Raw genomic sequence first — 15,336 nt, 5'->3', positions numbered from 1 at the left:
AAATACTGACTGATTTTTAAAATCCTCTATTTTTCATGAATTATCTAACATTTCTTTTTATTTTATCAAACCCTGGATGATTTTTTCAGAAAGCTCCTCTATTTTTTTTCAAAACTCCAAGTGATTTCCATCCTTCCTTTCCTCTGGATCTTGAAGTTTCAACCTTGTTTTTATACTGCCTGCAATTTTTCCATAAAAAATGTATACTTTTCAAGTCTCGTCCTTACTTCTTTTTTATTTTTCAGCCTATCCTGATGGCATCCAGTCAACTTGATTTAGTCTTTCCTGAGAACCATATCTCTTATGAGGTGCAACAAGGTCTCTCTAATCATCAAACTCTGAACACCGAACCTTTCATTCCCTGATGGTACTATTCTTGGCTCAAGAACTTCTCTCGTATATTCTCGGACCATCTGAGTGACTGCAGATTGGAACTGACATCAGCAGTAAGAGAACAAATCATCAATGGCAGTTTGATTCAAGCATTAGCAGATAGGTGGAATCCGCATACCTGTACCTTTTGGTTTCTGTAGGGAGAGATGACTCTACTACTGGACGAATTCTCAGATATCATGGGTTTACCTGAGCCAGCTGGTGATGATCCCTTAGAGCAACAATTCTGGATCAATGTCAAGGGACTCAACCCTCGAGATGTTTTAGCCCGGATGACTGGACGCAGATCCTGACCACTGATAGAAGTCAATGAGACTCAATGTGTTGATTGAGCTATACCGACAATATGGAGCATTTGAAGAAGTCAACTCCTTATCCCAAGGAGTGCGAGAAATGATTCAACATACAATGGTCTTATGCACAGTAGGACTAGCCTTCTTTTAGGATGGACAGAACTACGTTGATATCAGAATAGTATAACTTTTACAAAGATAGGGAAGTCGGCAAACCAACCATTTGTCAATTGCAATGGACGCACTTGATTTCTTATACCGTGGATTGACCCGTTTCATGCTCAAAGATTCAATCTTAGAGGAAGGGTGCATCTACGCCTTGCAGTCTTGGTTCCTTCGGCATGTGCCATCTCGTGCCAGCTCATTCAGATATAATAGCAAGAAGCCATTTCCCATTTCTCGGTACAGATTCTTAATCGAAAACCTCCATGAAGAAGAAATCGTGTGAGACTACTTCGACCGTCAGGAGTCACCCTCTCGATACACTTATGCATATGGCAAGCGATTCAAGTTACTCGAACCATTCTTCTCTGTTTATTATCAGCTAAAGAGATATGTCAGACAATTCTCATAGAGGCAGAAGCACATTGAAGCTCGACTCTTGTCAAGCATTATGCCAGAATTCGAACTGAAGTCTGCTCAATGGTTCAAAACATACCATTCTACCAAGCACAACTGGGATTCTTTTGTTACTCTCACTATTTTTCTTGGTCCTCGAGTGTCTTTCGATTATCATGAGTGGTGGCGAATTGTTTATCTGCCCCCTCTCTATCAAGTCTATTATTAATAAAAATATTCTTCTTCAACCATTAATCCTTATTATAGTTTGACGACCTCACCTATGTAACAAGGCATATTCTAGTTGTTTATTTCCTTTACAATAATAATAACACAATTTTCATGATTCCAATGACGTCCGAATCTCTGTTAATGGGATATCCTTCAAATTGTCAACCTAACTCTCATCAAATATTTTTCCCGTATTTGTTTTATCCCAAAACTATTCTTCAAAACTAACTGCCCATTTTATTTTGCAAAGAGCATTTGCAATCCTACATCGTTTAGCCAAGGTCTGGCAAGAAAACCACATCCATCCAACATATCGATTAGTCTTCTGCATCTGAAAAAGAAATGGCCTCTCCACAATCTCCCAGGGATCAGAGCCAGAAAGGCAATGATGATATTGATCTTCAGATGTATGCATTGTTTCAGAAAATGATGAAAAAGATGTTGACTGAGTAAACAGGGGATAGTTCAGGCAAAGCCAAGAAAAAGGCTAAGGTCGGACAGTGAAAAAGCATATAAAAATTTCAAAAAAGGTAGAGTCACCACGAAGACACTTCTGATGAAGCTGAATCAATGGGTGACACCGATGAAGAATATGAGACTCAACAGACACTCCGAAAGTCAACTCAAGGGCAAGGGTCAGCCTATAAGTCCAAGTATCAATCTGTTAATGACTTTGATCAGCCACAGTTCAAAGACGTGGTAAAAAAGGTCAAGGATCTGCAAGCTTGTGACAAGGGCAAGAAGGTCTTCACGAGTGAAGATTTTTATGATGGATTGGATGGGGATGACAATCTCAATAATCTCTCTAGGAAGTTCATCAAGTTTGATGGTTCAGGCGACCCTAAAGTACATCTCACCATGTTTTTCATTGAATGTGCCAAGTTCAAAAGGGACAACCGAGCTTTATTCCTTTGCTTCCCTCGCAGTTTGGAGGGAACAACAACTAAATGGTATTCAGAGCATATCAATCTCATCGAGCTGCGAGAATTCGATAAGGTGGTTAACCTGTTCATCGAACGATTCTTTTTCAATTCTGAAGCACTGCCAACGCTCAATCATCTCTATAATCTGAAGCAGAAAGATGACGAAATGGCCAGAGACTTCATTCACAGATGAAGATCCACTTGAAATCGAATGAGGGATCCGATAGCAGAAGGGCATGCATTGTCAGTGATCCTAAACAGTTTTTTTCAACCTCTAAGGGGCCTGATTTCTACCTCCCCAACACGATCCTTTGTCGAATTAATAGAGCGAGCTGAATGGCTCGAGTTGGAGATGGAAAATGGGGTCTTTGAGGGCATTACCATTGGAAGAAGCAGCTAAGATGCCAAGAAGAAGGCTCACTTCACTCTTTCTGTGAATTCCTTCAACAATAACAAAGCCAACAAAAATAATCATGGTAACAATTTAGATTTATTCAAAGGCCCAAAAGGAAAGTTGCCCAACAATGATAAGCCTCTCCAATCTAATCCCCAACATAAAGAGAAAGATCAGGAAAAACCAAAGTGCAAGGACTAGAGTACTGATCGAAAGGTCACTTCGCTGGACCAGACACTCGAAAGTATTATGGAATACATACTCGCAAGAGATTTTATCCGTTTGCCTAAAGCCGCTGATCCCCCAACAATTATGGGCAGATTCAAAGAACAGTTCTGCAAATTTCATCGGGCAGTAGAGCATGACATCGAGCATTGTTTCATCTTGAAGAACATTATCCAAGATTGCATCGACAAAAATCTTCTTGTTGAAGATGAGGAAGATACCAGTCAGCCATCTTGATCGAGCTTCTCCAAGAAACTGACAATACCAAGGCTATATCACTTCTTTCATTTTGCTTTTGTCATTTTAAGAGGGACAATGTAGTTCCAGTTCTCTTACCAATTTGTTATTCTTCTTCCCCAATGCATCAATACAATTATCAATTTTCCTCATAACTTGGCACCATATTCTTTATATATTGTTGCTCTTTCTCCTTCTTTGCAACATGCCTTTTTGCGAGGAGTAACCGCTTTTAGAGTGCCTCCCGAATCAATCAAGAAGCTCATTGCCAGTCTTTTCCTTGTTACCTTAAGGGAGCGTTCTTCAAATAACAATTACTTATCCTTTCGTCCAACATCTTTGTGAACACCCTAATTTTTTTAAAATTTTGCAAATATTTCATTTTTGCACCTGGGCCCCATTTTCTGAATAAATTGAGTCATTTTCAATCCAAATTCTAGTTATTTCTCGGATTCACTGGAATCCAAATTCATTTTACATGTCTGACTCAATTTCGGATCCGGGTCCAGTTCAAAATCCAAATCTGAGCCTCATTATCTAATTTTTAAACCAAAATTTCAAGAATACCAAAAATAATTTTTGAAAAGCTCAGACAGTCCATCCGGTGCCCGTTTGGATCCACTGCTCTATATTTCTCAATTCGAGGTTCAAAACTCGAATATTTCCTCAAAACCTGGATCAAAATCCGTTTTCTGAAGAAATTTTCAACAAATCAAACCCGGATTCTCAGAAAAATACTTCTTTTGTAAAATATTCCTAAATTCCTCAAAATTTGTTTAAAAACCCATAGCTTTAGAGTTTTATTTCAAAAATAAACAAAAAAATGCAGAAAACACAAAGAAAAAAAATGGTTTTAAAAAACCCTTTTTGGAAAATTTTGGAAAAAGCCCCTTACAACACTCGGTTTCAGAAGGTCGAGTTAGGGTTTTCTTCCGACCTTCTCTCCCTCTCTCTTTTTTTCCTCCCGAAAGCTCTTGATGGATCCACCCTCCATCGATCTTCTTCCCCATGGACGGCTTCCTCCCTCGCAAACCCTTCAATCCTCCTCCTCCTCGGATCGTTCGTCGATCCCCAACCGTCTCTGCCTTTCTCGACGCTTCTTCCCCCTCTATAAAAGAGGCACATGGAAAGGTGTTGAGGCATCGGGTGTTCACTTCGTTACCCTCTCCTCTTCCTCAACGACAAAGGACCTCCATCGCGAAAGAGAAGGATTCAACTTACCCAGAATCTCTGCAGCTTTTCTGTGTCGAGAGCCCCTTGGGAGGGGAGGTCGAAAATCCATCGCCGTCCATCATTCCATTGCAAAGATATCCATCATTTACATCCTGCAACTAAGCATATCAATCTTGAGGATCGAAGTCTGGGATCACTCGCCCTTCCATCTGAGACAAAGGGGATCAAACTTTCAGTGGCCACTACACAAACCTCCATTGATCGTCATTCTCCTCTCCCCTGCCACTAGCTCTACGCTTCCTCTGATTGTGAAGAAAGCACAGTTCAGTAAACAACGAACAAGAGGAGTCACCCTTTTGACCTCAAGATCAGTCGATTCAAGGTGAGAATTGTTCCCTTTGATTTCTCTCTCTGCGAATTCTCTAAACCTTCTTCTTAAATTTTGTGTGACCATCAATCAACCTCTCCTCTCACCATCCGTTGGAAGCAATGTTTTACAGTATCGGTATGCCCATAGCATTACCGATCTGTATATTGCAAAAACCTATAGATGGTTCCCCTTTTAATTTTCTTTTTTTTATCTCTCAGCAAAAAGCATATTCTACAATGACAAGTTGTATATGGCAACGTCGACCTGTAGATGGAGACATGTTATGGGCTTCATTTTCATTCTTATTACAATATGTTATTTTCTGTAATTTTATTTTCTACTCTAAGTCAATGTCATCGTCCTCCTGCATCTGGAAGTAACCCCTGTCGTAAGGTCCGATCTGATCCAGTATCAGATCGGGCGTTACTCAGCAATGGTCTTCCATTGATCTTGCATCCCATCTATAATTGTTATCTTGTTTGTCGTGAATCTTTTTCATCATCGAATTACATTTTTCTTTTTATCCATTATGTCCCCACTAACCCCTTTCATCAACCGACTTTGCTTGTTTACCTTGTTGGTTATAATTTTCCCATTATATGTGATCACTTTATTTCATCACTTTGCTTTCTTGTTTGTCTCAAACATGGTTGATTGTTATAAGAGATACTCAGAACCTATTCTAAAGGAAGCAATGGAAAATCCACAAGGACCTGCCTAATTATAAAAACCATTGACGTTAAAGGGGGTGATATTCTCGATGTAAACTACAACACTAGATGGGTTTTTGAATCACCCAATGTCATGTATTATCCTGTATTGCTCATTTGGACAGTAGCCCCGAAGGAAAATGCTAGGATTAAGACAAATTCATATCAGATGGCAAAAAAAAAAGTGAATAAAAAAAAACAAAAATATATAAAGGAAGAAGAGATATCCCCAGATAGGCTCTTAGTGTTTCCGTTCACGGATACTTTGTCCCCCTGTAAATGAGGGATAGTCGTTGTATTAGTGTAGAAGATGGGCCTCGTATGCATAGAAGTCTATTTGCTGAGGGCAATGGTCAAGACCCTAATCCTGAACTAGGAGCTCCCTCCTTGTTATTTCATAGATTAGGAAGTTGTCAAGGCATGTGCAAGAGTTGGGGCCAAGATTTCCAGGGATATTCCAGGAGTTTCGAAGATGGGGTGGACAAAAGGATAATTGAATTATCACTTTGCCTCTTGTGTGGGCCATATCAGGGATAACCATCGATAGTCAGAGGTTATCAACAATCACACAGTATTGGTCATCGTCTCTCAGTGTTAAATCAAATTCCCTCATCTTGTTTGATTTCCTGTTTTCTCCTGATTATCAATCCTATATCTTGCTTTGAGTATCTGTTGGTTCCACTCGTGAGTTGTATCTCGATTCCTTGGACCCACTCTGATTTATAACCTACATTTATCCTATTCATAATCATTAATATAGGTTATGACCCATGTAGCATTACCAGCTAATTGGCATTAGCATCCACATATCTCTGCTTGATATGATGTGTCGTGAAGCATTTCTTATGAAACCCAGCAGGAAAATGAGAGACAATCTGAGCAAGCCATTGAAGGAAACTTGTTATACTGTGTATTCATATCCTTTGATTTCTCGTTATAGCACAGGGATTTTATGGGCTTTCTGCAGGCTGTCTAATTCACTTGATCTGTAACTAGATTATAAATTCATATCTTTTGCAATTTTGATCTTGTCATATGCACTGTCTGATTTCCAATAAGTCAAATTTCTTGTAGGATGTCACACGGCAGAATTGCTTTGTAGCAGTATGAATTCACTACAGCGTGTCTTCACTTGGCTTTTGTGCTTTGGACTCATATTACTTTTTTTTTTGTATATATATCTCTTTTCTCTTCCAGCTACTTCATCCTTAAGCAGTGAAGGATGTATTATATTGAATTCCCTTCAACAGTTCTCTTTTTGTTACAGTTATCTAGAATTAAAAGTGCATCTCCTGTTGCTCAGCAGCAGAAGACTTCAAATCTCATGCTGTCAAACAGATCTATTTATATCACCTGCATTAGTTGTAATCTTGCATGTTCACATCATGCCCATCATGGACTATACTTTGATCTGTTGCACTCACATTTTTTTTTCTTCACACAGTACCTACAATACCCTTTTACACCTCACACAACCTACACTTATCGCTACATTTTCATAGCTTTGCCACCATCCATACACACTAACATCTGCATATCTCCCGTGTTGGTCATCTTCAGACTCCCACTTCAGCATATTACAAACATATCTAGCACCCCCCATCTGGCCATCTCTATGTTTCCCCAGGCACAACATCTGTTCCATCTCTTCACAGCAACTCAAGGAGTTGTTGTGATCATTTTGGTTGTACAACAGTTCACAGAATCACTGCAACCTCCATCTTTCCACAGCAACTCGAGGAGTTGTTGTAATCATTTCAGTTGCCCAACAGTTCAAAGAACTACTGCAACTCATATATATATATATATATATATATATATTTTCTTTTCTCAGAGTTGCTGTGATCTCTTAACAATCCTTGCATCATTGAGCATAGCAGCCTCCCCTACTTCTTCACCTTATATTCACTTTCCAGCACATCATCACTTCCATGTGTGCACATACACTGTGTGTACACTCCATCCCTGGCTCAAGCCCCATCTACTTTTAGCATATTTTATTATTTTTAGCTGTGTATCTGCCATCACTTCTAGTTCTAGTACTCATACCTGTGGTGTCCTAGTTACCCTATGTGAACACCCCAAAATTTTCAAAGTTTTATAAAAAATGTCCTTTTTGCCCTTGGCCCCATCTTCTGGGAAAATCAAAATAATTTCAAAGCCAAATTTCAGTTAGTCTTCAGATTTTTTGAATTAACTTCCATATGGATATATCCGATTCGATTTTGGATTCGAATCCAATGTTTTAAACCCAAATTTGAGCCTCGTTGTCCAAAGTTTCAAATTAAAATTTCAAAATACCAAAAATAATTTTTGAAAAGCTCCGACAATCCATCAGGTATCCTGTTGGATCCATAACCCCGTTTTCTCAATTCGAGGTTTTAAACCTCAAATATTTCCTAAAAATCCAGATATAAACCCATTTTATGAAGAAATTTCCCCAAAATAGCCTTGAAATCTCAGAAAAACTCTCTTTTGTAAATATTTTGCAAAAATACAAAAAAAATCAGTCTTAAAACTTTATCTCCTCGTAAATTTTAGGGTTTTATTTCAAAATATAAAAAAATATGGAAAAGCAACACAAAAACCAAACAAATCAGAAAAATTATGCGAAAAACAAATATGTTTCAAGCTTTTTAAAGTTGTTTTTGCTAAAAAACTCATTTGAAAAACCGTTTTACAAAAAGTTTCTTTAAAAGAATCCTCTTTTTGGAAAAAAGAGAAAAATGCAAACGACCCCCTCCCGCGCATTTCCTCCTCTGGAAGCTTCGTTCGCAGGATGACTCTCCACCTTCGATCTTCAACAGACCCTTCTCCTCCCCACCTTCCATCTTCAAACACTTTCCCTTCTCGAGGATTCCAGCTCCCCTCTAAAAGGAAGCCTCCAAGCCCCTTCGAAAGGGGGGATGATCTGTAAGCAATATCCACTCTCTGCCTCTCGCATCTATCCGTCTTCAACCGATCGCTTCTTCACCTCTGCATTACCCGTCTTCTCTTTACATGACCCATTCTATTCCATCCCACTCGATCGATTCCACCCCTCTCGATCCATTTTTCATCCATCATCCGCCGCTTCATCCATTGCAATCAAGCATCCAGCCATCCTCTGCAAGTGGCCGACAACAATCCCTCTTCACGGAACCTCCTCTACAGGTAAGTGACAACCTTCCGCTATTTTCTTTTTTTTCCTTTTCTTTTTTTTTTCTTTCCTGTACGCATTCCTTTCCCTTCGTATTCAACATCTCCCTATTCCAATTTTCGTTCCTCTTCATTCCCCCTTTTTTTTTAAAAAAAAAAAGCAAGCTAGTGGAATCGTCCTGTAATATACGCAAGATCGATCCACCCAATTGCGACATCAATGGAATCCACTAATTTCAACATTTTTTCCCTCTTTTCTGTTACGCATCCACCGTTATATGGCATCACCTTCTGCTCCAGTTTTAGAATGAATGTTTTCAACTTAGTAGTGTTGTTCATCTACTTTCAATATTAACTATATTCTTGCCTTTGGTATTTACTTATTTTTTTTTCTTCACAAACCTTTAATCATCTCAAACACCTCTTACATTTCAGTTTCTCATTTAACTTTAATTTTTGGTTTTAGATGACATTTGATTTATTCATCGCATCATTTTATATATGTTACATGCAATTGTTCAATGCAATTGTTCAATGCAATTGTTCAATACATTTGAGGCTGTCTTAGTCCAACTTCTCACTTGTTTTCATCCCTCCTGTTCCATGAATTTTATATTTATAATGCATACTCTATTTTGCCATTACGTTGTTTATTTCCTCACGGGTTTTCTGTTTTGAATTAATCGTATCTTCCCTCTCATTTTGTCAGCATTGGGTCAACATCATTTCATTTTTTGGATATCTTCAGTTATAATCGTGCATCCCTATGATTTGGTTTTCTGTTGTATCATAGCTACGTGATCGTTCATATTTATGGTCTGTTTGTACTGACCCTGCATTGTATGAGCTGTTTTACCTCTCGTTAGTCATGCTTCCATTCCTGGGTATATAGTGTTTACAGTTTGCACATTTTTTTTCCTTTTTCTTTTTCTCATCTACGAAGAAAACAATGCAGAGCCCGGTCTCTGTGGTATGTCTTGCTACTGCCATGATCCTATCCTATTTAACATTTCACAGCAGTACCAGAAGCAAGAAGCACCAATATGATTCCCAGGTATCTCCTGTAAAAAGCCCTCAAATACCCGTGAGTGAGAATTGGAGAAGTTTTCATGTTTTGAGTGATGTTTTCCTTTTTCTACGTCGTCATTTTCTTTTTACCAGGAGTCTTGAATGGTGAAACGTTGTAGGTAAAAGCATTAAGCTATAGGATTTTGTGAATGGAATTCAGGAAGGGTAGATCGCAAGGATATTCAACAATTACAACTATTTTTTTTTTTGGAACTTCATGATGATGGGTTTGTGGCCATTTTTTTTAAGCCTATAGTCTTCCTGTACCTGATTATTCATCTTTTGGGTGTTTTGCAGAGAAATACGGCTAAAAGAGTTTCCCCCTTTAATATGATTGCCTAATTTGAGGTCAAGTGAGATGAGTTATTTTCTTAAATATTTTCAAAATTAAGGTCAAGTGAGACCTCACAAAAGAGTTCCTCTCTCTCTTCTTTCTTTTCTTTTCTCTTCTCTTTTTCTTTGTCTTTTATTTTCTCCCTTAAAAAAGGAGGAAATATAGGTTGGAAAGGAAAAGAGAAGGAAGAGAGAGAAATACCAAGAGAGGAAAAATTTTACGATGATCACAGGTTTGGCGACCGTGATGGGACTCGTCTCCGTCTGGTTGAATCTATGCTTTTTCTTTGCTTTGCTTTGATATTATCTAAGTCTTTATTCTACAAATTTCAGTTTCATTTCCATGCAAACCTTAGGAGCCTAGACTCTGTCCTAAGCTGACATAATGCATATAGGATCTAAGTATGGTTTGGTAAGACCATATTGAGGAGATTATTCCATGTTCACATTAGATTTAGGTCTGAAATACAACTCTCCTCAATTCTAGGGATTGAATGTAAATAATGTATGCAAGTGTATGCTTCTCTTCATTTAAATCTATCTCTTTAGGACTTGCATTAGAGCTTTCTGGTTTTATCTGCATGTTGAACATGTTTTTGAAAACATTCTTACCTATATTGTCCTGGTTTTCACGTTGTTGGGCTGTCTCACTGAACCATAGTTCGGGAGAGAGCCTCACAACTGGACCACTTATTTGGGTTCGCGCCCCCCTAACACGTACCTAAGGGCCATAGTCCGAGGTATATCGATAGGTGCTCAAGGATGTTGGGAAACCATTATCTTAGAACCATAGATATATTTCTATGCCACGTACTTCGAGCTTCGGCTTGAGTATATCAGCATATCTTGATTGAAATCAGATGATCTAAACCTTAGAGTTAGGATTAAGGTCCTATAAGCCATTTCAAATATTGCATCTAGAGTCAGCCTTTAGGGAGTGTTGTGTGCGCATACTTGTTTGTGCAGTTTTTGTGATGCGATATTTCTCTTATATATATATATGTATCAAACCTTTTCAAAAACCCTGGGTGTATTATTCAAAACTTCCCCTTTATTTTTTTAGAAACCCCAGGTGTATATTTTCATCTACCTACATTTCTTTTCTCTTTTAGATCAAATTTTCTTCAAAACCCTGGAAAATTCCTTTAAATATTTCTTGATCTTTCGAAAATTTCCAAGTTTGATTCTTCAAGAGTCTATCCGTAAGTCATGCATTTTATCTAATTCTCCTCATTTCTTCTTTGCTTCAGTATCATTTCGATGACGTCCGATTCCCGCGATGCTATCTTTCCTAGAGATCATGTCTTCTATCAGATACAAGATGGATCCCCGGATCATCGGGTCATCCAGTCTCATCCCTTCTTTCCTCGGTGGTATTATTATTGGTTCGCCACCTTTTCACATATGTTCCCAGACCACTTGGATGACTGTGGATTGGAGATGACATCGACAAAGGGCAAGCAAGTCATCAATGGAGCTTTGATTCAAGCTATGGCGGAATGGTGGAATCCACGTACCTGCACATTTTGGTTTCCATGGGGAGAGATGACTCTATTAATGGACGAATTCAGCAATATCATGGGATTGCCCGAACCACCTGGTCAGCTAGATGATCCTATCGAGCAGCAGTTCCTGATCAACATCAAAGGGGTAAATGTTCGAGAAGCTTTGGCCAGAGCAACCAGGAGCAGATCTTGGCCTCTCACATAGATCAATGGGAATCAGTTCATTGACCTGTTCGAACTCTATCGCAAGTACGAAGCTTACGAAGAGGTTGACATCTTGTCTCGAACAGCAAAAGACAAAATTCAACATGCCATGATCTTGTGCACAATGGGGTTTGCTTTCTTCCAAGATGGTCAAAATTTCATAGATATCAGAGTTGCCCAACTCTTTCGAAGATGTGGAAGCAAGCAGATCCGTCAGCTTTCAGTTTCTATGGCCGCTTTAGCCTTTCTTTACCGAGGCTTGACTCGTTTCGCTCTTGGGGAGACCATTCTAGTGGAAGGATGCACTTATGCCCTGTAGTCGTGGTTCCTGCGACATGTTCCATCGAAGGCCAGTTCCTTCAGATTCAGTAGTAAGCAGCCAAAGTTAGCCATTCAGTGTCAAGCATTGATCGAGAAACTGCATCAAAAGGAGATTGTTTGGGACTTCTTCGACAGAAAGGAATCGATTCCTCGTTATATTTATGCTCGCAACAAGCACTACAGATTGCTTGGCCCCTTCTTCTGCGTCGAATATCAGCCAGAAAGGTGTCTCAAACAGTTTTCGCAGCGGCAGGTTCATGCCAACATCCGCTTCCCGACGGGTAACATGCCAGAATTCAATCTGTAGTCGGATTAGTGGTCTGGAGCATACCATGTCACCAAATATACTTGGGACTCCTTCATTACTCTATCTGTATTTCCTGGATCAAATGTATCTTCTGAATATTAAGAGTGGTGGCAAACTGTCTGCCCACCCTCTCTTTGTCTTTGAATATTACTATCAATACAATTTACTTTTTGGGCTAAATTTTATTCTTTTATTTTGTTTTATAGCGCAAATGGTCACAATTCTGGTGACGACCTCATTCTGGGTAAATGGGACATTCCTCCTACTTCTTTTCTATATCTTTTATCATGGTTGACTGTAAACACCCCAAATTTTCATCTTCATTCAGTGTTCATCCATTTCATGTGTCATTGCATATCATTGCATGCATTCAGCATATCATTTCATAGCATTGCATGTCATTACATCTCATTTTCGAGATCCAACACTCTTGTTTTCAAAACATTTAATCCAGATTCGAGTTTTAAAACTTTTCTTTCAAAATTCAATTTCAAAACCTGGGTTTTATCCAACATTCTGTCATTTTCCGACCCCCACAACCGTATATTTCAAAATGTTTCCTCATAAAACAATCTGGATTAATTTTAAACTCAATTTCAGTTGATTTCAATTCTCAGATGAGGCCCATTTAGGTGGTCACTTCTGGATTCATTTATTTATCAAAAATCTCAAAAATTTTAGAGTCCTAGTCGGATCAGGACTCTGTATTTCCATCTTTTTGAACTTTTTTAAAACTCCATTCTGATTTTAAACCAATTTTAGTCATATCCCTTGTCCATTTCCTCCATTTCGGCCAAAATCTTAGAGTCCTAGTTGGATCAAGACTCTTTTTCCAAAGTCCTAGTCAGATCAGAACTCTACTTTTTACTATCTTTTCTACCTGTTTTGGGAGAAAACCTTTTAAAACCTTCTATTTTGGCCAAAATCTCAGAGTCCTAGTTGGATTAGGACTCTTCTTTAAGAGTCCCAGTTGGATTAGGACTCTTCTTCAGAGTTCCAGTCGGACTAGGACTCTGTCTTTTGTCACTATTTTTACCCGTTTTTAACCAAGTCTTTCAAAATTAGTCAAAAACTCAGAGTTTTAGTCAAAATAGGTCTCTTCTCAGAGAGTCCTAGTTGGATCAGGACTCCGATCCTGATTTCAATTTTGAGAGAATCTTTAAAAAATCTTCCCATCTATCAAAACTTTACACTTTTATCAAAGAATTTCAAAATTCTGGGATTTTATCCTAGAGTCCTGATTCGATCAGGACTCCTATCCAAAATTTGCTTTCATACTCCATTTTCACTGATTTTCAAAATTTCTGTTTAAATTTTATCATTTGCTTATCAGAAAATAAAAAATTTTTAGAGTCCTAGTCGAATTAGGACTCTTCTTTAGAGTCTTAATCAGATCAGGACTCTAAACCAAAACTTCAATTTTATCCTGTTTTTTAGCTGTTTTTCAAAATTCTCTTATTTGTCTTCTCAGAAAATCCAAAAATCTGAGAGTCCTAGTTCAATTAGGACTCTGTCCCCAGAGTCTCAGTTGAATTAGAACTCTGTTTTATTTCAATATTTGTTGTTGTTTTTACTGTTCTCACAATTTCTTTCATCTGTTTTTTAGAAAATACCAAAAAATCTAGAGTTTCAGTCTGATCAGGACTCTGTCTCAGAGTCCTAATCCAGTCAGGAGTCTGTTCGGGAGTCTGTTTTTACCTCCATTTTTATTCTTCTCTATTTGTTTTAAAAAATTAGGTCATTTTATAGAGTCCAGTTCATTCAGGACTCTATTTCAGAGTTCTGATTGAGTTAGGAGTCTAACCCTGACTGCATTTTCTGACTTGTTTTAGCATTTTTTGATAAAATCTTTCAAAAATTTCTTCATTTGGTCTTTAAAACCCAAAATCTCAGAGTCTTAAAAATCCAGGACTCTAATCCGGAGTTCCAGTTCGCTTGAAACTCTATTTTTAAAAAATTCTGAATTTCAGTTGTTGATTTTAACCCCTTTTCGAAGTTATTTTCAATGTTTATTTCAAAGTTTTCAAAACCTGATGTGGGCCCACTCAGTTGGCGCCACATCCAGAGGAGTTTTGACCCAGTTGAAACTCTATGCCATTTCAAAACTTTTAATTTCAAGCATACTTTTGAAAATCTTTTGAAAAAACTCTCAATTTCAAGCTTTAAAATCATTTTTTGAAAAGTCAAGTGGGGCCCACTCAGGGTGGCGCCACATTTGAAGAAGTCGAGGTTAGACTAGGGTTAGTTAATGTCCTAGTTAGGTTAGGGGTTTAGAGCAGTCAAAAGCAATTTTAAAAATCCATTTTATTTAAGTTTTAAACCATTGGTTTTTAAAGGTTTTAAATTCAAGTTTTAAAAACCAAATGTGGGCCCACACTAGGTGGCACCACATTTGGACTTTTTAGGGTTTAATTAGATGTTAATTAGGGATTAATTAAAGTCCATTTAGGTTAGAATCCTCTAGGAAAATCGTGGTCCTTAGTGGATTTATTAAAAAGAGTCCAAAAAAATCAAAACTCTTCCTAAACAAATAAAAAAAAATCTATAAATAGGGGACCTAAAGGGGGTCAAAGGAGGTTCTTTTCTCTCTCAAATTTTTGTGGCTTCTCTCTCCTCTCCAGCACCTCCACCTTTCTCCATTGCAGCTGCAACCTCAAGGTAAGGTTTTTTTTTATAATTTTTTTACTTTATTTAATATTTTTCCATGTTTTTAATATGGATTTAACCATTGGTATCATCCCTTTCGTGGATTAAACCATGGATTCAACTTCAAGAACCTCAAGCTCCATCCAAGAATATGATCTAACCTTATTTTACTGTTTTTCCAGGGATTCTAATCCATTAGAATCGTTTATTACATTATTTTTTATGTTTTTAACCAAGAAAACATGAGATTTATCCGTTAAATGGATTAAATCCATGATTTCAATGGTGAAAATAAATTCCAGCCATG

Source organism: Nuphar pumila, chromosome 14, assembly GCF_984573655.1.
Source record: "Nuphar pumila chromosome 14, dmNupPumi1.hap1.1, whole genome shotgun sequence".
Taxonomy (NCBI): Eukaryota; Viridiplantae; Streptophyta; class Magnoliopsida; order Nymphaeales; family Nymphaeaceae; genus Nuphar; species Nuphar pumila.
The sequence above is the reverse complement of the archived record's forward strand: the minus strand, read 5'-3'. Positions refer to the sequence as shown.